Source organism: Schistocerca gregaria, chromosome 3 (genome assembly GCF_023897955.1).
Source record: "Schistocerca gregaria isolate iqSchGreg1 chromosome 3, iqSchGreg1.2, whole genome shotgun sequence".
NCBI classification, from domain to species: domain Eukaryota; kingdom Metazoa; phylum Arthropoda; class Insecta; order Orthoptera; family Acrididae; genus Schistocerca; species Schistocerca gregaria.
This window is the reverse complement of record NC_064922.1, coordinates 312,900,434-312,924,771: the sequence shown is the minus strand read 5'-3', so window position 1 is coordinate 312,924,771 and position 24,338 is coordinate 312,900,434. Positions and strand designations below refer to the sequence as shown.

The following is a 24,338-nucleotide window of genomic DNA, read 5'->3' as shown; positions in this document are numbered from 1 at the left end:
GGTTTGCCGGTGACATTGTAATTCTGTCAGAGACAGCAAAGGACTTGGAAGAACAGTTGAACGGAATAGACAGTGTATTGAAAGTAGTATATAAGATGAACTCAACAAAACCTATAAAAGGATAATGGAATGCAATCGAATTAAATCAAATGATGCTGAGGGAATTAGATTAGGAAACGAGACACTTAAAGTAGGAGATGAGTTTTGCTATTTGGTTCAAAAATGGTTCAAATGGCTCTGAGCACTATGGGACTTAATATCTGTGGTCATCAGTCCCCTAGAACTTAGAACTACTTAAACCTAACTAAGGACATCACACACATCCATGCCCGAGGCAGGATTCGAACCTGCGACCGTAGCAGTCGCGCGCTTCCGGGCTGCGCGCCTAGAACCACTAGACCACCGCGGCCGGCTGCTATTTGGGCAGCAAAATACTGATCATGGACGAAGTAGAGAGGATATAAAATGTAGACTGGCAATAGCAAGAAAAGCTTTTCTGAATAAGAAAAATTTGTTAATATGGATTATAGATTTAAGTGGTAGGAAGTCTTTTGAAATGTGGTGCTACAGAAGAATGCTGTAGATACTGGAGGGAAGTGCAAGTGTGCGTGTGTGTGTGTGTGGGTGTGTGTGTGTGTATGGGTGTGTGGGTGTATGGGTGGGTGGGTGGGTGGGTTCGTGGGTGGGTGGGTGGGTTCGTGGGTGGTGGGTGGGGGGGGGGGAGGGGAGGGTTAAATCGTTAAAGGAGACCAAGAGATAAATACAGTAAGCAGATTCACAAGGATGATATAAATTTCAGTAGTTGTTCGGAGATGAAGAAGCTTGTACAAGATACAGTAGCTTGGAGAGGTAATAAAACCAGTCATACGATAATACCTCCAGTCAACAGTTTGTGCGAAATATTTCCGTTTACGCACGGCACAGCTGGTCGAACAAAATAAATCCCTCACAGTATCAATCGTCGACATAATCACGTAAAGTATACACAGTCACTTCGTTATTGAGGCGTTCATAGAGTGTTCAAGTTGTAATTTCTGACAATGTGAAGAAGGAAGAAGCGTCACAGTACTAGTATACAAGTGGAACCAGATGTATTCCTATGTTTTGTTGAAAGGGCAGGTTGGTGTATGAAATATTCATGCATTGGGAACAAATAGGATCGAAGCGTTTAGAGACATGAGGTAAATCATTTAGTACTTGCTTTTCAGTGTGAATTGTTCTTCATTTTGATAGCTGCAGTTTTTGCGACAAAAAAAATTGAAGTAGCAGGTTAAACTAACAGTAGAGTCAAATAAAAAATACGAGTTTAATTGTTTTTGGAAATTAAACTCCTGTGAGGGAGAAATGGGGCATGAAAGTTTTTGTGGAAATATTTCGTTGTGCAAGCATTTTTAAGCTAAATCTATGAAAATTTGTATTTTGCTTCGCTGTTAGAAATAAAACATACGTATGCCACTGTGTTTGGAAACTCAACCTGTAAGGGGTGAAATAGGGTTAGACTGATTCACTGACTCATAATCTCCCAGCTCAAACCCCTAGGATAGAAACATGAAGTTTGGAGAGGGTGTGGATCTTCTACCGTAGGCATCGATTAGGAATAGAGTGTCCGAAATTCCACTATTAGGGGGTGAAATAGGGGATGAAAGGCTTTTTGAAAGTATGTTGCTATTACGGAAATTTTGAAACTAATACTACGAAAACTGGTATTTGGTCTTTTAATCAGAAAATAAAAACTAGGGGTTTCAGCACTTTTGGAAATTCAACCACTGAGAGGGTAATATAGTGGGTGAAAGTTTTTTGAAAATAAATAATTACTAGAGAACTACTAAATGGTTTTTAAGGCTACATCTATGACAACTGGTATTTGACTTCTCGGTTAGAATTTTTTTAAAAAAATACATTTTTCAGTGTTCTTGAAGATTCAATCTCTAAGGGAGTGCAACAGGGGATGAAAATTTTTACGAAAATATTTCGTTATATTAAAAAAAGTATCAAGCCATATATATGAAAACTGGTATTTTACTTCTCGCTGAGTATAAAGAAGTATTTGTTAAAGGATGAAAGTTGCTACGGAAATATCTCTACAAGAATGCAAGAGGCTCGATTAACTAAAATTTTGAGTCCAACTACCAGAATCGCTTTTTGGTCAGAAGTACGTTTGGACCTTAATTTGCGTGAAAAGCTTAGAAGGTGATACAGTTTGTGAACAACATAAAAATTCGATTGAATAAAAACATAAAAATCTCTGCAGGCCATACAGTCTACGCGAGCGAAACAGCGGGCGCTAAGCTAAATCAAAATATACCATGATTTCTGCTGAAAAGTATTACGTGATCCAATTTTCACCTTGAATGGGGTAAAGTGGTTTAAACGCAAAAATCTGTAGGTGATTCACGTTACCCCAAGTAATGGGGTGCCAATATATTAGCACTCCGACTGAAATGTCGTAATGTTCAATATACGCTTGGTGGGGCTCTTGAAGCGAGAGAACATTCAGGGATTGGGCTGGTCTGCCCGTTCCTACGACGAACACGTGTGGGATGCGTTGGCACAAGCAACCATCCAGCAGTTGTAGCCACGCTGGTGGAGGAATGAAACGCGCTACCTCAAGAACTGCCGGCCGGAGTATCCGAGCTGTTCTAGGCTGTACAGTCTGGAATCGCGCGACAGCTACGGTCGCAGGTTGGAATCCTGCCTCGGCCATGGATGTGTGTGATGTCCTTAGGTTAGTTAGGTTTAAGTAGTTCTAAGTTCTAGGGAACTGATGACCTCAGCAGTTAAGTCCCATAGTGCTCAGAGCCATTTGAACCATTTGAACCTCAAGAACCGATTCCCAACCTAGTGGCCTGCATGTAAGCACGTGGCAGAGCACGGATTGCCGTCCGGGGTTATCCCACACTGTATTAAAAAATGTTCCGTCTCTTTTAATGCCCAGGGGACCATAATGAATGACTTCAGTGTAATTATTGTCTTCGAATAAAAATGTGATTTCTGTTCGTCCCATCGAGTGTTTCTTCGAGTTACCTCCTGTACTGTACTATAGCCTTTCTTTTAATGTATGGTTCAAGTTTCATGAAACTGTATTACTTGGCAGTGACACAACATGGTTGGTTGGTTGATTCTGGGGAGGGGACCAAACTACCAGGTCATCGGTCCCATCGAATTAGGGAAGAATGGGGAAGGAAGAAGGGGGTGCCCTTTGAAAGGAACTGTCCCGGCATTTGCCTGAAGCTGTTTAGTCCCATAGTGCTCAGAGCCATTTGAACCATTTGAACCTCAAGAACCGATTCCCAACCTAGTGGCCTGCATGTAAACACGTGGCAGAGCACGGATTGCCGTCCGGGGTTATCCCACACTGTATTAAAAAATGTTCCGTCTCTTTTAATGCCCAGGGGACCATAATGAATGACTTCAGTGTAATTATTGTCTTCGAATAAAAATGTGATTTCTGTTCGTCCCATCGAGTGTTTCTTCGAGTTACCTCCTGTACTGTACTATAGCCTTTCTTTTAATGTATGGTTCAAGTTTCATGAAGCTGTATTACTTGGCAGTGACACAACATGGTTGGTTGGTTGATTCTGGGGAGGGGACCAAACTACCAGGTCATCGGTCCCATCGAATTAGGGAAGAATGGGGAAGGAAGAAGGGGGTGCCCTTTGAAAGGAACTGTCCCGGCATTTGCCTGAAGCTGTTTAGGGACCGTCCTCCCGAAAGCAAGTCCAGTGTGATAGCCACTGCGCCACCTCTCTCGGTGACAAAGTTACTGCCGGCCTTGAGTTTTGCGCACCAAGTTATGTAAATGACATAGCGGATAATGTGAGAAGGTCTGAGCGGCTGTTCGCAGACATTGTAATTGTCTTTAGGAAGATAGCAACGCGAGAATACAGTGCGGCTATGCAGGAAGACCAACAGAGTATCGATGATCGGTGTAGGGACATACAGTTGACCGTCAATGTAAATAAATGAAACGTATGAAGAGAAACATAGATTCAATTATGCTACTGGCAATAAATCTTTGGAAACGGTAACACTATAAAATACTTAGGAATAGCCATCCAGAGTGACGGAAAGAGGGACGACCACGTAAAACTAATTGTGGGGAAAACAAATGACGCCGGCCGGGGTGGCCGAGCGGTTCTAGGCGTTACAGTCTGGAACCGCGCGACCGCTACTGTCGCAGGTTCGAATCCATCCTCGGGCATGGATGTGTGTGATGTCCTTGGGTTAGTTAGGTTTAAGTAGTTCTAAGTTCTAGGGGACTGATGACCTTAGAAGTTAAGTCCCATAGTGCTCAGAGCCATTTTTGAACCAAAACAAATGACAGGCTGAGACTCATTGGAAGGATACTAAGAAACAGAAATTCATTCATGAAAGAATTCGCTTCCAAAACACATGTGCAACAGTTCTTCAGTATTTCTCATAAATGTGGGACCATGACCAGATTCAGTTAATAAAAGAGAGAGAAAGAAACAAGCATCGACGAAGAGCTGCGCGTTTTACCCCAGGAAAGTTAAATATGCGAGAGATAGTTACGGAAATGCAGAGCGAATTCAACTGACAAACTCTGCAAGGTAGGGACAGTGCATCCGTGTTATTCCATGTTCCGGAGCCAAGTCTGAAGCAGCTAAAAACAACCACGTCGCTCTGCGTCTGTCTGCGTTACAATGTATGCTCTTTCTCGACCGAAAAAGTTTTATAACACATGCAAAGCAAGAAAAAAAATTTATCAAGACGCTTGTAATCAGATGCTCTCTGTCATTATTAGCAGCTAACACGTAAGTAATTGCGTATGAAAATTTCCAGGTTAGTTTACTCAGGCAACCGCAAACTGGGGCAGAGTCGATAAAAATTCGATGTTTTCTTAAGTAGTGAAGACCATATGATTAATGAGAATCTGCAAAAAGTCAACTGTTGTTCTACATTTATGATCTTTCAGTTCCCAATTTGCACAGGGCTTGGTTACCAACATAAAAAATTTTGGAAGTCTTACACGCTTTACCCCATTACTTGGGGTAAAGTGGATCACCTACATATTTTCGCGTTTACACCATTTTACCCCATTAAAGGTGGAAAATGGGTCACTTAATACTTTTTATGAAAAATAATGGTATATTTTTATCTAGCTTGGCACCCGCTGTTTCGCTCGCATAAACTGTATGGACAGCAGAGATTTTTTTGTTTTTATTCAACCGTGTTTTTATGTTGTTCACAAACTGTAACACCTTCTAAGCTTTTCACTCTAATTAAGGTCCAAACGTACTTCTGACCAAAAAGCGATTCTGGTAGCTGGACTCCAAAGTTTTTGTTAATCGTGCCTTTCGCGTTCTTGTGGAGATATTTCCATAGCAACTTTCATCCTCTAACAAATACCTCTTTATATCTCAGCGAGAAGTAAAATACCAATTTTCATAATTATGGCATTAAATTTTTTTTAATGTAACGAAATATTTTCGTAAATCTTTTCATCCCCTGTTGCACTCCCTTAGGGATTGAATCTTCAGAAACGCTGAAACACGTATTTTTTTCATTTTTTTTTTCATTTCTAGCCGAGAAGTTGTCATAGATGTAGCCTTAAAAATTAGTAATTATTTATTTTCAAAAAACTTTCACCTGCTGTTTTACCCTCTCAGTGGTTGAATTTCCAAAAGTGCTGAAACAACTAATTTTCATTTTCTGACTAAGAAACCAAGTACCAGTTTTCGTAGTACTAGTTTCGAAATTCGCGTAATAGCAACATACTTTCAAAAAGCCTTTCATCCCCTATTTCACCCCCTTAGTAGTGGAATTTCGGACAATTATTCTTAAACGAAGCCTACGGTAAAAGATCCACACCCTCTCAAAACTTCAAGTTTCTATCCTCAGCAGTTTGGGCTGGGAGGTGATGAGTCAGTGGAACAGTCTAACCCTATACAATGTATAAGGCTAATCATATTTACCGGGATGGACTGAAGGTGGAATTAATGGTTCTGCATACAGCCTAAACTCCAGTGGATCGTCTGATGCAGATATTATCTGTGAGTGGTTCTCCATAATAATAATAATAATAATAATAATAATAATAATAATAATAATAATAATGCCACATAAAAGGAAGCTAGATGGTACCAAAGTGCTCATTGGTGACAAACTGTCAAGTCACTCAACGTTAAAAGTTACCCAAGATCGTGAAGTAAACAACATCCGTTTTGTGTTAGTTCCACCGAACTCTGTTCACATATGCCAACCTCTGGATGTCGTATATTTTCGTGCCTTAAAGAGAGCGTGTTGGAAACTTCTCGCATTTCCAAGATGGCTGAAAACTGCATTCGAAACCACAAATTCTACTTCAGCAGAGAATATGAAATCAGATTTTAAAGCTTGTGGTATAATCCTCTTAAATCCACAAAAAGTTCTGACCAAGTTGCCTGAAACCAGTAGAACTCCTGACGTAGATATGGAACAGACAGATTCATTTACTGAAAACTTGCAAAAACCCAACAGAGTGAAACATCAGGATACTCTCGTATAGTTGGGAAACGCCTGAACGTTTTACCTGTAAAAAGTGTCCCATATGTAGATTTGATTGTTACAAGCAAAGAAGAGAGATCGAATGATGATCCTGATAAGGACAGTGTCATGGAAGCGGGAGGAAGAGAAGCTTCGGAAATTCGTTATGACGAAGGAAATGATGTTCTCCTCTCCTGAAAAATGTAGCTATTAACGTAATTTTGAAGCTACATCTACGAAAATTGGTGTTTGGTTTCTCGATCAGAAATAAAGAAATACGTGTTTCAGCATTTTTTGAAATTTAATCCTATGGGGGTGAAAGAGGGGGTGAAAGCTATTTTCTTGAAAATATATCATTATTAAAAGACTACTTAAGTACTTTTAAAGCTACATCAATGAAAACTGGTGTTTGACGTCTCGGTTACAAGTAAAAAAATGTGTTTCTGGAAATTGAGCCCCTAAGGGGGTGATATAAGGGATGACATTTTGTGTGAAAATATTTTTTATGAAATAATTTTAAAGCTAAATCTAGGAACATTTAAATTTCTCAGTTAGAAATAAAAAATATGTGTTTAATTGTTTTTGGAAATTCAACTCCTTTGATGGTGAAACGGGACATGAAAGTTTATGTGGAAATATTTCCTTGTGCAAGCATTTTTAAGCTAAATCTATGAAAATTTGTATTTGGCTTCGCTGTTTGAAGTAAAACATACGTACGTCACAGTTTTTGGAAATTCAATCTGTAAGGGCTGAAAAAGAGTTAGACTGTTTTACTGACTCGTCATCTCCCAGCCCAAGCCAGTGAGGAGAGAAACCTGAAGTTTGGAGAGCGTATGGGTATTCTACCGTAGGCATCGTTTAAGAATAGATTGTCCGTAATTCCACTACTAAGGGGGTAAAATAGGGGATGAAAGGCTTTTTGAAAGTATGTTGCTATTACGGGAATTTTGAAATTAGTACTAAGAAAACTGGTATTTGGTTTCTTAATCAGAAAATAAATATTACGTGTTTCAGCACTTTTGGAAATTCAACCACTGAGATGGTAAAATAGTGGGTGAGATGGTAAAATAGTGGGTGAAAGTTTTTTGAAAATAAATAATTACTAAAGAACAACTAAAGGATTTTTAAGGCTACATATATGACAACTAGTATTTGACTTCTGGGTTACAAATTAAAAAAATGCGTGTTTCAGTGTTTCTGAAGATTTAATCCCTAAGGGGGTGCAACAGGGGATGAAAATATTTCGTTACATTAAAAAAATTTTCAGGCCATATTTATGAAAACTGGTATTTTACTTCTCGCTGAGATATAAAGAAGTAGTTGTTAGAGGATGAAGGTTGCTATGGAAATACCCCAACATGTTCATCAGATGTTGCAGCAACCATGACACTAGTGTTAGTTTATCTCCAGTCTACAATTCTCTCAGGAGATTTCAATCTCTTCTTCACAACAACTTTCGCAGATCCTGGGTTTTCCGTAATATTTGTCTCGTCATAATTTATAATGTAAGACAATGGAACGCCTTCTAAAGGATTCTCCATGTTTCTGAAAGAAGATACAATCGATTCCTGTGATATCCCAGTACTGTCTGCTCTTTCGGACATGTACTGGGGTGGTCCGTGCCGTTGTTTATGACCACTGTGTCCGGATGGCGTAGTGGTCAGCGCATCTACCTAGTAAACAGGAGAGCAGGGTTCGAATCCGCCGGCACACTGGCTCAGCGTGTTCGGTCAGAAGGCTGGTCGCCCTCTGTAATTAAAAAACTAAGTGAACGGATCACCGATGAACTTGAAAGGGTGTCAAGGGGTGTCAGACCCGAACATAAGCAGTGAAAAATAACGAATAAATCCCGATCTGGCACAAATTTTTAACTTGCCCTATTTATATAAATGAATGTCTTCTGGCAGCTAATGTCCTTAATCTGCCTTTCATCCGTTTTGCTCCAGTTAGCCGGCCGGGGTGGCCGATCGGTTCTAGGCGCTACAGTCTGGAACTGCGTGACCGCTACGGTCGCAGGTTCGAATCCTGCCTCGGACATGGATGTTTTCGATGTCCTCAGGTTAGTTAGGTTTAAGCAGTTCTAAATTCTAGGGGACTGATGACTCCAGAAGTTAAGTTCCATAGTGCTCAGAGCCATTTGAACCATTTTTTTCCCTCCAGTTTACTAGGTACTCTCACGAAAAGTATTCGCATGCTTTCGTACGCTTACGTCAGTGCCTCGCTGTCAGAAAGCGACGTGGCTGTGCGGCGATAAACATGTGGCACTATAGCAGGCGGGCGCTCCAGAGCTGAAAGAGGCTGGTGCGATTACCAGCTACAGCGTATCGTGCGGACTATTATTCCAGTTTGCGCTCCGCGCCTGTAACCCAATAAGCGCTCGCTTTATCGGGCGAGTGGGCGGCAGCTGCCGCCAGCCATCGCCTTGCCCGCTTCCGATTACACCCCATCTTCCGTATGCTGTGCGGGAACTACACTGCCTGCCATTAAAACTGCAACACCAGTAACTACGGCATGTAACAGAGTTTCGCGTATTGTGCGCATACTGTGCTGTGGGAAGAATGCAAGATTAAGGTTATGGTACACAGGGTGCGAAATGCACAAAGAGCTGCCGCTTCTGGCAGCAGCAACGGCTCTAACCAGGCTGGACATCGAGTCGGATGACAGGGCCACAGCTCAAAACTCGTAGTGGCTGGTGAGGGATGGCTTCAGTCGAAGTTCTCTGCTTGAACACGAAGCGCGCGGCTCCAGATAACTGGTGCGAGCTGACTGCCTTCTGTTTTCATGATTCTTGCATCCAACTCTCACATATATTCATATTTGTTTCTGCTTTAGGTGGATTAAAAACGTAGAGAAGAAGAAAAATATTTCTATCTTTCATTTACACGTGAATAGCATTCATTTCGTAGTAGAGACTTCTGTACAAAAAAAAAAGGTTGATGTTTAATATCTAGCAAGAGGATTTTGTTTTATAAGATAATTAAATTTGCTAGAAGAGATTGGGAATACCTTTTGATCGTAGTTTAGCTTTTACTAAAAGAAAATATAACAGTGAAAAAGATGCCAACGACAGCAAGTGAGAGAAGATGGCCGCAGTGTTTCGTAGGGTGCATGTCCTAGACAAGAAAAAGGCGATTTCAAGAGAAGCTAAACTCAGGCATTATACAACACTGATCAAAATCGAATGCCTCTACGCAAGTAAATGCTTCGCAATGACAGGAAACGTCAGATTCAGAGAAGCCGAGAAGTTTGATCGAAAGGTTCTTGGGAAAATAATGGGTTCTAGGATGACAGAGGGACTATGTAGACTTCATATATACTAAGATGGTATTTGTTCTTTCGGACATGTCCGAAATAACAGATACCATCTTAGTATATACATAGTTAAGGCTCACCGGCCACTTGACCACCTTCTTCTTCTGTGCGAATGCACAAACAGTGCCCGAACTCTTACGGGAATCGGCAACGCGCCGCGAGGAAAGGGGCACTACGAATGTAGTACGGGACAATACGTTGAGAATGTGGGTTTTGCGGAAGGCGTGCCAGAGATAAATCCCTGCAGTCGCGCTGTGTCCTCTGCCTTCGGTGGCTCAGATGGACAGAGCGTCTGCCATGTAAGCAGGAGATCCCGGGTTCGAGTCCCGGCCGGGGCACACATTTTCATCTGTCCCCGTTGACGTATGTCAACGCCTGTAAGCAGCTAAGGGTGTTCATTTCACTGTAATGTAGACTTCAATGACGAAAAGATTTATGCAGGAGTAATGAAAGGCTGATCGAATCAGTAAGGAAACGACGACTGAGGTTCTGTGGACATCTTTTCAATCCGACTATCGAATCAGATTTTTAAAGTAATGTACAACTGACCGAAAGACTCTGAGAAATAGCTCAAAGACGCAAGGAACGACCTCGAGAGTACTGAGGTATGAAGTGAGCCAGGAGGACTTCTCTAAACGACGAAAGCACAGATTACTCAGCGACAACTTTACAAGGGCTCCTACGATGAGCCGCCGGCACGGTAGCTCAGTGTGTTCGGTCAGAGGGTTAGCTGCCCTCTGTAACAAAAAAAAACCTGAGTTAATCGATCAACAACGAGCTTAAACGGATGTCTTACGACGTCCGCCCCGAGCAGATTCTACGAACAAAAGAGAACAAAGTGAGATAAAAAAAAGAGCTAAAGCACAAGTGCGGCTGGGCTGGACACAACAGAGAAGAGGGAAAATGCAGCGCTTTGGGCTGGAATAAAGGCTTCCAGAAACGCCTCATAGTTACTTGGCGTGATCTCCAATGGACCTAAATTGGAGGGGAAAAGCAGGAAAATGGTTATAAAAAGGAACATTAGGTTTTAACGTCCCGTCAACAGTGAGGTCATTAGTGGGTGAGTACAAAGTAGGGTTGTTTTAAGGATGAAATAGGAAGTCGACCGTGCACTTTCAAAGGTATTATCCCAGCATTTGCGTCGATCGATATTGGGAAAACTAAATCTGGATGACCGGACGCGGATTCGAAACGACTTTCTCCTGAGTGCCAAATTCAGTTGAATATGGTTATATTTTATGCGGAGAACGGGAAAGAAATGCTATACTCCGCATAAAACCGGTCGCAGAAATAAGAGATTTTCTGCACTCGCTGTGCCATATGATCCATTCCAGATGAAATAATGGCAGTCAGGATGTTGCAGTTAGAACTGTCTCCCGTGTTAGTCAGTCGATACCACAGCTTCTGGCCACTTACCGGTTGGCGCCAGCTCTTTTGTTTTTTGCAGCCAGACTAAGCTCAAAAATAAACAAATAGGTAGTTTTTGATGGTAACGCGGATAAACGTTTGTACGAATGAATTGGCTGATTTTAGAACGCGGCATTTATCTGCACCGCATTCCGTGCGAGTGTCCGTGAGGGGTCAAACACTAGCAGCAACATTTCCCATATAAAAACATGGCTTTCACAATTACTTAAGACAATGTACGCACATTATGTTGCCCATTACCTCACACATTACTATCAGATAAAAGTGAACCTGAGAAGCTTACGTCTGTGCATTGAATGTTGCTTGTCGTGTGTACTACAAACTTGGAAAAGCAGAATTTACATATCTGTGTTCGTTCAAAAATGATAGCTTCACAGTACAAGCGTCAGTTGCTATATAGTTAATACTGAAATATTGTCACTTGCACATCACTTCATTTGCACATCACTGTGGTGTATTTAATAAACAGACTAAGTTTTCCTGAGATGTCCCTCCGTTATAGTTGTCAGCTTTAGTTTATAATTATAGTAAGTGTTTGCGGTTTGGCTCCGACATGGATAGCCGTGGCGCCACTAGTGAAGGTTCGTTGGCCGCGCGTAGTGGCCGAGCGGTTTGAGGCGCCATGTCACGGATTGCGCGGCCTCTCCAGGTGGAGGCTCGAGTCCTCCCTCGGGCATGGGTGTGTGTGTGTTGTTCTTAGCAGAAGTTAATTTAAGTAGTCTGAAAGTCGAGGGACCGATGACCTTAGCAGTTTGGTCCCTTAGAAATTCACACACATTTGAAATTTTTGGAAGGTTCGTTGTCACATTTCAGTGGAATCTCACCCACGCCCTCTTCGCTGGCAGCTTGCAGCTACAATCACCTGAAGCGAAACTGTCCTACCCATGTCGAAACCTACCCGAAATTTTTCACACAGGAAGAATACTCCGAAAGAAATGCACTGTCAGAATTTTAACTGCTAAGGCGCAACGCAAGCATTTTTTTTTTTTTTAAGTTTAAGTTACTCATTTTTCCTGCACCAAGAACGGCTTGTAACAGCGGTTTGTACAGTCAGCCCTTACTGCCTAGCGCGCAAATATGCAAATAAGCAGCCGCAGCCGTGACAAGATGGCGTAGCGCCGCAGAGCGCGGTGTCCAAACTGCATGCACGTGAATTTTAAGCAGTTAAACCTTATCAAAAACGGCTCAAATCATTAATTTTTTTGAATAACTTGCATTTCAGATCGACAGCTAAACTATTGCAGATGTAATTGTTACGCAAGTGACTAGCAGAGGAAAGAAAATCAAGGCAATGTATCATGTTATATTACAAACCACTTCTGTCAAACAGGACTTTAATTCGTTGACATTAAATACATTTTAATAATTCTTGTATCACAGTTCTTATGATAAATCTTGAAAAATGTACATTTTGCTATCAACGAAATAGTACCTTGTCGTCACAAATATGCGAAGTGTCTATTGAATGACGAAAACAAACATTTTCCGACACCAGCCAGAACTGATAAAAGAAAAATTATTGCATTCAAACATTACACATTAATTACTAGTTTTATTTCGAAATAAACGGAATGGAGTAAGAAATGATAGTGACCATTGTTCTGCTATTTTGCTGCGTACCAGGCACACTTGGTCAACTTCGTAAAAAGTGGTGAAACAGTATGAAAATGCAGAAGTCACTGAAATTTAACAATAATGTTCCACTGATAAACTTGAAATGAGAAAGAGCTATCGGAAATTGTACTGTCCGACAGTTATCTCAAAAATGCTTAACAAGTTGAAATTTTTTTATCTAGAGGCTGTCATACTATTAGTTCCTAATGAAATTCTAATTATATTAAGAGTCTTTTCGTCGTTCTCCTGAAGACAGAGGTGTCGTTATGTCCAGACCATGAGGCTAAGAAAAGTGATGAATTATTCTTTGTAAATGGTAAGCAAACGTTTCGGATGTAACATTGAACATTATTTCTCTCTCAATTTTACAGATTTCACTAAGTTTGTTAAAAGACATTTGCAAGTAAACAGTATTTTTTTTTTAATTTTGGGTCTTAAATTTCCTTGATGTTCTTGAAGATAGAGATTAAGTTGTGAAAACAGTAATCCACTAAAACTTATCAGTGACAATGTTCTGTGCGAACGTGTCACAGCTTTCAACGACGGGAGAAGCTACTCTGTCTTTTTTATTTTCGCTCGAAATGATAAAAGTGCGCTTTGCATGAAACATAAGTGATTGGCTTTATGAGCTTTTAGGCCATAACAAGAAACTCTGTCTTCACTTCAGCTATGAATTTCTGTACAGTATTACCCGCTAACGACATATCCTCTACATGTTTACTTGAAGTAAACTACGAAATGTGCATCTTCATTTTCCATATGATTTCCTGAGTCTGTTTAACCAGGTCGAAGAAGTCTGGAAACTGGTAAAGCTCATCTCACTTGCATTTCCGAGCACCCAGTCTCATAACGATGCACTGACTCTCATGAGGAGTTCTAAATCTTTCGAATAATTTTTCTTTTGCACTTTTGCAAAGTTCGTTGTGGCACATATTTCGTACTCCGTGTAAATGTATCTTCCATTTATATAATTCGTGTTCAGATTTTGTGGAACGAAACCAACTTTGCACACCGCTTAAGTCTAAGCGTTCTACCTCCTCATTCATTTAACCAAAAAAATTACAGCCTTTTCTTTGCTATTACATTGCATGTTTGCTTTGGGATTGGAAGGTTCTCTTTTTTTGTTCTGGAATTGTTAGCGTTCAGTCTTCAGTAAACCACAATCCACGGAATTGTGGTTCGAACGTTACCACAATTTCTAATGAAATGTCTATGAAATTAACTTGTAAATAACACATACTTAGGTCTTCAGGAGAAGTAGGTGATATCGATTTCATACCATGTTCTTCTATTTTTATCATCGCAAAGTTGAAAACATTCACTGGATTCCTCATTACTGTGGAACTCTGGGACCTGTACAAGGACAAATGCTGTTAGCAAGCGTATTCTAAGAAATCACAAAAAAATTAATTGTTAACACTTAGCGATACTGCAAAGGCAACTGCTAATTGCTATGGATATTAAATAAGCTGAAAATTAGAGCAAATAGTAACTGTGAACAATTTTGTCAGTGGAAACTTACATTAGCTTTTCAAATTACGCTCGCGTTGTGCCGTGTTATGCGTTTAACGATGTGCCTTCAAGGAAGGATATGTGCCCAATGTGTAGCCGATTTATAAAATTGGTATTTGACAAATTTCAACATTTTTTAAAAAAAGTATTGCAGTCTGTTGTAGCAGCTAAAATTTTAACATTGTGTTTCTTTTGGTGTATTGTTCCTGCGCAAGAAAATTTAGGGTAGGTTTCGGTATGTTGGATTAGACAGTTCCTGAAAGTCACATGCACTCCTCATACACTACTGGCCATTAAAATTGCTACACCACGAATATGACGTGCTACAGACGCGAAATTTAACCGACAGGAAGAAGATGCTATGATATGCAAATGATTAGCTTCTCAGAGCATTCACACAAGGTTGGCGCCGGCGGCGACACCTACAACGTGCTGACATGAGGAAAGTTTCCAATCGATTTCTCATACACAAACAGCAGCTGACCGGCGTTGCCTGATGAAACGTTGTTTTGATGCCTCGTGTAATGCGTACGATCACGTTTCCGACTTTGATAAAGGTCAGAGTGTAGCCTATCGCGATTGCGGTTTATCGTATCGCGACATTGCTGCTCGCGTTGGTCAATATCCAATGACTGTTAGCAGAATATGGAATCGGTGGGTTCAGGAGGGTAATACGGAACGCCGTGATGGATCCCAACGGCGTCGTATCACTAGCAGTCGAGATGACAGGCATCTTATCCGCATGGCTGTAACAGATCGTGCAGCCACGTCTCGATCTCTGAGTCAACAGATGGGGAAGTTAACAAGACAACAACCAACTGCACGAACAGTTCGACGACGTTTGTAGCAGCATGGACTATCAGCTCGGAGACCATGGCTGAGGTTACCCTTGACGCTGCATCACAGACAGGAGCGCCTGCGATGGTCTGCTCAACGACGAACCTGGATGCACGAATGGGAAAACCTCATTTTTTCGGATGAATCCAGGTTCTGTTTACAGCATCATGATGGTCATATCCGTGTTTGGCGACATCACGGTGAACGCACGTTAAGCGTGTATTCGTCATCGCCATACCGGCGTATCACCCGGTGTGATGAAATGGGGTGCCATTGGTTACACGTCTCGGTCACCTCTTGTTCGCAATAACGGCACTTTGAACAGTGGACGTTACATTTCAGATGTGTTACGACCAGAGGCTCTACTCTTCATTCGATCCCTGCGAAACCAAATAGGATAATGCACGACCGCATGTTGCAGGTCCTGTACGGGCCTTTCTGGATAAAGAAAATGTTCGACTGCTGCCCTGGCCAGCACATTCTCCAGGTCTGTCACCAATTGAAAACATCTGGTCAGTGGTGGCCGAGCAACTGTCTTGTCACAATACGCCAGTCACTACTCTTGATGAACTGTGGTATCGTGATGAAGCTGCATAGGCAGATGTACCTGTACACGCCATCCAAGCTCTGTTTGTCTCAATCCCCAGGCGTATCAAGGCCGTTAATACGGCCAGAGGTGGTTGTTCTGGGTACTGATTTCTCAGGATCTATACACCCAAATTGCGTGAAAATGTAATCAAATGTCAGTTCTAGTATAATATATGTGTCCAATGAATACCCGTTTATCATCTGCATTTCTTCTTGGTGTAGCAATTTTAATGGCCAGTAGTGTATATAGAAACGGAAGAGAAAGCGCTGTGCTGTTGGCGTCCTTGAATAAAGCTTTACCTTCTGCGCTGGAGGCACAGTATTACGGGCTCTGTTAAGAGGAACTAATTAAATGAAGTAGCGGGAAGTGTGGTTTCTGTGACGAAGGAATCACAACAGACAGCAAAACAAAAAGTTAATTACACTGAAATACGTAATATACTGACCCCAGAAAACCTTTATTAGACTTTTCTGCCATACTTAAAAACGGTGTTCAACAAAGTTGTTATTCCTGCTCAACAGGAAAGATAAAACAAGTCTTTGCTATTAAAATACAGATGGCTTCTTTAGCCGCTGTATTGGCTTGAGAGGTCCAACATTTCATCTGCTGCCGAAAGCAGTGTTTTCAATGTGTACCAGACCTGCACGACAAGTGCCTTCAAGTATAGATAAAAATCGATTACATAATTTTATGTTTTGACTTGATAATTAACACTTTATGACTACTCATCGTGGAATTCTCACAGAAAATGTTTCTATATTTGGCTTGTAAAAATATGTGCGGGAACACAAACTGTGGGAAGTCCATTCATTGTCTTTCCGTGAAATGGTCGTCTTCGCTGGTTTCTCACTACCTCCTACGACTGCACGGGAAATACGCCGGCAGAGCACACTAGTCGGTAATTTAGCATACGCTGACCAGCTCTGCTTCCGCCGTATATCCGCCACGTCCATTCCTTGCGGCCGGCCTCATATATTAATGCTGGACATAGTGGTAGGACTGTGCTAGTAGGAGAGTCCGACTTACTCGATAGTTAACCGCATCCGCTAACAATTTCAGTGTCTTGTAGGAGTTGCTCTGGGTGTTTCGTGTTTACGGGCGATATTTTCGATATTGTATCTTCGAGTTTCGGAACGAGTGCTAGACAGTTGTGTTTAATATTAGGAAGGCAGCAAATGTGAGTGAATCAACAAGTTCCCTCGCAAAAATGAATAAGCGTAAATTTTAACCATATGTGTCACGTTTCCAAGTTGCGACTGAAAGACCTTATTCTTAATTTTAAAGAATTAGTTAAGTGCTGGTATGCTCTTCTCTCTATTCTTGAAATATGGTTTTGGAGATTGAACCAACTGTCTTTCCGCACAAGAGCTGACGGAAGCCTTTTCGATGGTATTTGACTTAAAAGAACTTTTAGATTTTCAACATGTAGCCATATTTACAAATTAATTTTTGGTGTGTATGTAAAATGACTCGTTCACCATCATAACGATTTATCGTGCAAATCAACCATGGAACACGAAACTTACTAACTTGCCAACCAAGAACGAAAAATAATGGCATGGTCGCTTGTAATGCGCAGCTCTAATATGTCATCGATCGGTTCTCAGATGCGCGGTGTAACGATCAGTTTAAAGGAAAGCAGCATTATAGTGTAAAACATGGACCCTCCTCAGTGGACGGACCATCTCTGAAGTTAGAGGACTGGCCCAAATACACTCCTGGAAATGGAAAAAAGAACACATTGACACCGGTATGTCAGACCCACCATACTTGCTTCGGACACTGCGAGAGGGCTGTACAAGCAATGATCACACGCACGGCATAGCGGACACACCAGGAACCGCGGTGTTGGCCGTCGAATGGCGCTAGCTGCGCAGCATTTGTGTACCGCCGCCGTCAGTGTCAACCAGTTTTCCGTGCCATACGGAGCTCCATCGCAGTCTTTAACACTGGTAGCATGCCGCGACAGCGTGGACGTGAACCGTATGTGCAGTTGACGGACTTTGAGCGAGGGCGTATAGTGGGCATGCGGGAGGCCGGGTGGACGTACCGCCGAATTGCTCAACACGTGGGGCGTGAGGTCTCCACAGTACATCGATGTTGTCGCCAGTGGTCGGCGGAAGGTGCACGTGCCCGTCGACCTGGGACCGGACCGCAGCGACGCACGGATGCACGCCAACACCGTAGGATCCTACGCAGTGCCGTAGGGGACCGCACCGCCACTTCCCAGCAAATTAGGGACACTGTTGCTCCTGGGGTATCGTCGAGGACCATTCGCAACCGTCTCCATGAAGCTGGGCTACGGTCCCGCACACCGTTAGGCCGTCTTCCGCTCACGCCCCAACATCGTGCAGCCCGCCTCCAGTGGTGTCGCGACAGGCGTGAATGGAGGGACGAATGGAGACGTGTCGTCTTCAGCGATGAGAGTCGCTTCTGCCTTGGTGCCAATGATGGTCGTATGCGTGTTTGGCGCCGTGCAGGTGAGCGCCACAATCAGGACTGCATACGACCGAGGCACACAGGGCCAACACCCGGCATCATGGTGTGGGGAGCGATCTCCTACACTGGCCGTACACCTCTGGTGATCGTCGAGGGGACACTGAATAGTGCACGGTACATCCAAACCGTCATCGAACCCATCGTTCTACCATTCCTAGACCGGCAAGGGAACTTGCTGTTCCAACAGGACAATGCACGTCCGCATGTATCCCGTGCCACCCAACGTGCTCTAGAAGGTGTAAGTCAACTACCCTGGCCAGCAAGATCTCCGGATCTGTCCCCCATTGAGCATGTTTGGGACTGGATGAAGCGTCGTCTCACGCGGTCTGCACGTCCAGCACGAACGCTAGTCCAACTGAGGCGCCAGGTGGAAATGGCATGGCAAGCCGTTCCACAGGACTACATCCAGCATCTCTACGATCGTCTCCATGGGAGCAGCGTGCATTGCTGCGAAAGGTGGATATACACTGTACTAGTGCCGACATTGTGCATGCTCTGTTGCCTGTGTCTATGTGCCTGTGGTTCTGTCAGTGTGATCATGTGATGTATCTGACCCCAGGAATGTGTCAATAAAGTTTCCCCTTCCTGGGACAATGAATTCACGGTGTTCTTATTTCAATTTCCAGGAGTGTAGTTGGCTTCCGTCGTACCTACTAATCTTTAGCTGGACGTTTAAATAGAACACTACCCTCTAAGCCTAATTTAGAAAACATTTTGGCGCCAGTAGATAGGTAACAAACACTAAGTTGCGCGCCTGTGGTGTCGCTAAGCTTATGTGTGGCATTGAAATTTGGACAGGAGACTCTAGGCACCGATTTTTTTCTCCCCCGTCACAGTAGGAACCTCCATATGTCATGAAAAAACGAATTCTAAACACGGATATTCCACAGCGAACAGGAAACCTAGTATAAACAACAACCTTAGTCCCTACTAGCTTTGGCATCGTGATAGGTAGGCGCACAACCAGATGGAAAGTTTTATCTTCGCGTTGGAGATGCGGTAGAAAAGATATGAAACAAACTGCCAGCAGTGAGAACGTACTTTTGATTATATACTTCTGCGACTGGCTATGGGTAATGGAATTTGGGTAATAAAGGTGGCCCAGAATTCGTTACTATACAATAAGAGAAATAAACGGAAAGGGGGAATAGCTTCAGGCCGTGTACCATTAAACATTGCAAATCTTACTTGGATAATGGCGAGTGTTTATTTTGTATGCAAATAGATCAGAAAATTTGTGCTAAATTTTATGTACTAACGGAATAAAGTTTATCAGTATTTTAGAAATGTTAAATTTTGCTTTTTGTGTCTTCTATGAGTAAAATAAAGATTTACGACTGGTATAACGTTCGGAAGAAGGCGTTCGGGCGATGAAAATGACGAGCACCCTAGGCGCCCTGCCACATCATGAACCGTTGAAATCGTGGAAAAAGTGAAAGAAATGATTATAAATGGTCGTCTAATTACAGTCATAGAAGTCACTGAAGATGTTGGCATAACAACTGGCTCACGCCATGAAATGTTTTCTGATGTTATGGGTATGAAAAGCGTGACAGCAAAATTTGTTCCAAAATTGTTGAATCTCGAACAAAAACAGCGACGAACGTGTTTGTCAGGAGTCGCTAAATGAATTCAACAGCAACGCATAATTGCCGAAACCTTTGATAAAAGGTGATGAAACATGGTTTTACTGATGTGACGTCGAAACTAAGGCCCTCTCGTCCCAGTGGAAGCATTCCGGATCGTCAAGGCCGCAAAAAAGCTCGGTAAGTGCGATCACATGTGAAGATTATATGGTCGCTGTGTTCTTCGATTTTGACAGCATAATGCACCGTGAGCTCTTGTCACAAGGTCGAACGATTAATAAGCAATACTGCTTACATGTTCAATGCCATTTTCGTGAAACAGTCCAAAAAGAAAGACAGGATTTGTAGCGATCAGTTCATAGCTTTTGCACCACGATAATGCACCCGCTCACTCTTCGTTGCTTGTTCGTGAATTTTTTCGGCAAAACAAGACTGTAATGATGTCTCAGGCTCCACACTCGTTAACCAATATGACTTTTTTCTTTTCCCAAAAGTAAAGAAAACGTCAAATGACTGTTGTTTTACAAGCGTGGTTGAGATTACAAACTCATCGCTGAGGAAACTAAAAGCTATCCCAAAGATCGAGTTCCAGAAGTATTTCACGAATTCGAAAAAGTATTGACATAGGTGTGTAATATCTAATGGACACTACTAGTATTTTGAAGAGGATAACATTAAAGTAGAAGAACAAATAAAATATTTTACAACAAACAAAAACTTCCCTTTTTTTCGTCCCTTGTAAACATTAAACTAATATATTGCACCAGCATCCTCATAGGATACAGAGATGCCTATACACGGATGTTGTTCATTACTGCATGGGTCTCCTGCTATATTTTTTTGGCCTTATGTACCTCTGATATCTCTGTTTCAGACTCTTCGATTGCGTGCTTTACAATCTATGGTCTAGATGACTAATTCGCTTGCTCGAAAAGAAATAGTGACGTGATTAAAAACTGCTAACATACCTTGTAGAGTTCAGATTTGACTCAGTTTTTCGATTACGTTGTCTGATATCTATGAAGGAGAATGTTTTTCAGTTACCTTAGCGAGCTCACGACCCATTTATTTTCACCTTTTTGTCAGAAATAAACTAATGCTCTATCTCCACTGATCAGATGTTCGATGATATGTTAACATCAATAAACTTTTTCCTTATTGGAATCTGTTTATTCTGGCAATAAATAATTGTAGAAAAGCGAATCAACATTTTAGTGTTAATGTGTTGAATCTGTTAGTTTTAGAAAGTGCCATTTATTTCTGATTTACATCATTGTTGTCGCAAATACTAAAATCTTTTCAGCTTGGCGGCCATCTAACTGTGGGTGTACGCTAATTTTGTCTATACCTGTATAACAGAGAAGGAAAGAAGTTTGGTGGGGCTGGTCGTGTATGAAGTGAGAGGTTCTCACTTTTTAGGCTAAATTTCCCATCCAGACATAGTGTTTTGAAAGTAAAAAAAGTTAAATGCAATTTATCTCATAAAAATATAAAAAATATTACGAGATGCACTGGATCATAAAAGGATAAATCAGCTCGTTTTCTCCTTACACGGAGTAGGAAGCTGAAAGGAAGTGGGTGCAATACCTGCGCATTTTTTGACCATAGCAGCAAACATGTTGCACATAAGTGATTATAGCTTAGCATCTTAATTCAGCGTGAGAAATATAGAGCAAGCGGTTTGGCACTGACGTTGCAAATTAACAAGCTGAAATTTTTCAAAACATACAGCGTTTGCTCAGTGTGACTCATGACCACTGGCAAACTGGTGCTGCATCGTAAGGCATTTTCATAATCATGACACATCTGAGACGACTCAGTTTGTGCTTTTATACCGAGAGAAATATGCGGCACAGTGATTGGTCTGCCTATTTGGAAAGAAAGAAGTAAATTGCGGGGAACAGATAACGAAATAAGCTTGACAGGGTTGTGGATTTGACTACTAAGAGATTCACATTTTAAGTTGTTGCACACGCTGTTGAGCTATGACATTACTATTTTTTTAAATTAGTCATTTGTTCTTTTTAAAAGTTTTTTAGTTTGTTTAACTTGCGAGTTTAAAGAAACTGTATTCTGAAAAAAAGGAAATTTCAGGTGAATGTTTTCGTTGGATGGTTTTTTATGATTTTCATAAACACTTACCTCAGCAGCAACATCTTGAATCGCTTCTTTCAACTTACGATAATCAAATGACCATCAGAAAAGAATTTTTACAATTTGTTTGCAGAATTTCATCGCCGTGCTTCTATAAGCGAATTTCGTGAAGGTTGGCTAAAGTCAAGGATTGCAGCACCTTTAAATTTTCATGTACATTTAGGTGTGAAAAAGATCTGTGTCCGATTTATTCCGTACACTTTTACTAAAGCTCAGAAACATGCTCGTCTCAACTCGTGTAACGGAATACTCAAAAAATTCAGTCGAGGAAGTGCAAAATCCATTTACGGCATAGTAACCGGAGACGTAACCTAGATACATTCGTACGAGCCGGAAACTAAGCAGCAGCCAACTGTTTGGATGTTCCATGGTGAACCGAAACCAATATACAGGGATCGTTTTTGAAGCACAGCTTGTTTCTTTGCTTTCACTGGACATATTGCAACCATTACTTTTTCTATAGCAATGGTCGACAAACCACGGTTCGCGAGCCACATACGGCTCTTTGTTAACATTGGCAACATTGAAAGCCAATCCCTGGATTTAAAGAACAAGAAACTGTGATACAGAACTTTGGAGGAAAACAAACTTGAACATAAGTCACTGCTCAAGTGGTCTACATTAAAAGACTTGGAGAACCAACATATGATGAAATTTAACGCCTGGAACAGTATTCCTGGCCCATATTACAAGCTGAAAAAAACTAGCCTTTGCTGTTATTTCCTTATTCGGGTCCATATATTCATGTGGGCCATTATTTTCAAGCATGAACGATATGGAGAGTGAACTGACAAGTCGTCTTATTGATAAGGCCCTGACTTAGCCTACCCAAACTTTCCAAGGAAATGCAAGACCATTGTTCACATTTCGGTTTGTCAGTCATTGTCGTGATTTAATTTTATATATACCGTAAACTTTAATGTTATCAGTAAATAACATCTACATTAAGTTTTATTCAACGTACCTACAGTCTAACTAAGACTTGAAACTTCAAGTAAAATTTATTAAGTTAATGTTAGAGAACGTTTTAGAGTGAAAGAAGATATGGTTTTGAGTAATGAGAAAGGTATGTTGAAATGGTTTGGACGTATAGAGGAGATGAACGATAGGAAATAACCGAAACAATTACACAAGTCGAATGAGGATGGGAGAGATGGAGTTGGTCGACTTCACTATCGTTGCTCAATAAAATTGATGACGTTTTCAGAAAAGGCCAGCTCAGCAGTACACTAATTCAGTTAAATTCAATATACCTATCTACATAGTTTTAAAAATTTGTCCCTCAAAAGAAATTTCGTTGTAATGTTGATATTTGACTCTATTGACTAACGAGTTTGCCGACCACTGAAATAGAGGATCGAAAGAACAAGACAATTTGTTCCGTTTCAGTCATAGATGAAATCGGCAGAAACATTTGAAAATCGCGCATCATTCTCCATCATGAAAATACCAGTTTCCAGAATTAGTGAAAATCGCGCATCATTCTCCATCATGAAAATACCAGTTTCCAGAATTAGTTCAATACCATGCAAGAACAGGTAAAAAAATGAAATTGTCTAACGGCATACTTGGTCTTGAGTCCCCTTTTGGGTGTTCGGCCGCCTGCTGCAAGTCTTTTTATCTGACGCCACTTCAGCGATTTGCGCGTCGATAATGATGAAATGATGATGAGAACAATACTCCATCCAATCTCTACTGGAGAAAAACCCCGAACCCGCCGGGAATCGAAACCGAGGCTCCTGTAATCGAGAGTCACAAATGGTAACCTCAAGACCACGAACAGCTGACTCGGGTAAAAAGATAGCATGTAAAATACAAACAAACCAAGTTTGTATCTTGTCACCAACACTATTCAATGTATGTGTAGATGACATAATCAGAGAATATTGGGAGCGATAAACATATCAGTACGATTTTATTCGCAGTTGACCAAGTTATCATATCAGACAGCGAATATTAATTACAAGTGGCATTAAATAAACAAAATAAAATAAACACAAGCTACAATCTGACTATATAAATAAAACTAAATTCATGACACTTCTAGGTATCCAGTCAGTGCGAACAATAACAGTCCCCAATTATAAACGAAAAGAATACGTAATCCATTTTCAATATTTAGAATGACATGGATGCACATAAAATGCTAATACTTACCAGCATATGTACGGTATAATAAGGAGAACATTTAAAAGTAGGACAAGGAAAAAAACATAACTGAAATTTTATAGTAATGACAGACACCATTTTATTATGTGGGGCGAAAAACTGTACATTGAGAAACGAAGATTTACCTCAACTAGAAGCATCATAACTCAAGT

General features: G+C 41.3%; 1 non-coding gene across 1 annotated transcript; it reads left to right on the top strand.

The window, feature by feature from the left end:
- Positions 1–10,061: 10,061 nt before the first annotated feature.
- On the top strand, positions 10,062–10,136 carry Trnat-ugu (transfer RNA threonine (anticodon UGU)). Its single transcript has one exon. It is a non-coding gene; the product is annotated as a tRNA-Thr (tRNA).
- Positions 10,137–24,338: the final 14,202 nt, after the last annotated feature.